Source organism: Octopus bimaculoides, chromosome 11 (genome assembly GCF_001194135.2).
Source record: "Octopus bimaculoides isolate UCB-OBI-ISO-001 chromosome 11, ASM119413v2, whole genome shotgun sequence".
NCBI classification, from domain to species: domain Eukaryota; kingdom Metazoa; phylum Mollusca; class Cephalopoda; order Octopoda; family Octopodidae; genus Octopus; species Octopus bimaculoides.
The window spans coordinates 63,393,053-63,393,579 of NC_068991.1; positions in this window are offsets into that span (position 1 = coordinate 63,393,053).

The window sequence follows — 527 nt, forward strand, 5'->3', positions numbered from 1 at the left end:
GTTAGCCTACTTTTACAATAAAAATATACAAATGTTAGCCTACTTTTGCACCACTCTGTATATGTACAAACACATATACAAATACATTCACCCTGGATGTACATGCACATACCTACGCACACACATATAAGCATATTCACTCGTATATACACGCGTAGATCTATAAAGAGTACACACATAGGAAGATATAAACTTACGTACATTCGTTTGTGAGTCCAAAGATAGATAGATATCCGTCAGTGCAATGCTAGCATGAGGTTCTCTGTATTGTGAGTTAGGGCAGTGAGGATGCTGCGTCTGCGGGACAGAAGTGGGTGAAGGTCACTTTCTTAGCGTGTAAGCAGCGTGCAGTCCGTTCAGTTAATTCAGTAATTACTATTTCCCCATTGATAGCCAGGGATTCCTCCGAGCACAATCCACGCCTCCTAGAAAGTGTATTTTGTGTGTGTGTGTGTGTGTGTGTATGTATGTGTGTGTGTATGTATGTGTGTATATATATATATATATATATATATATATATATATAT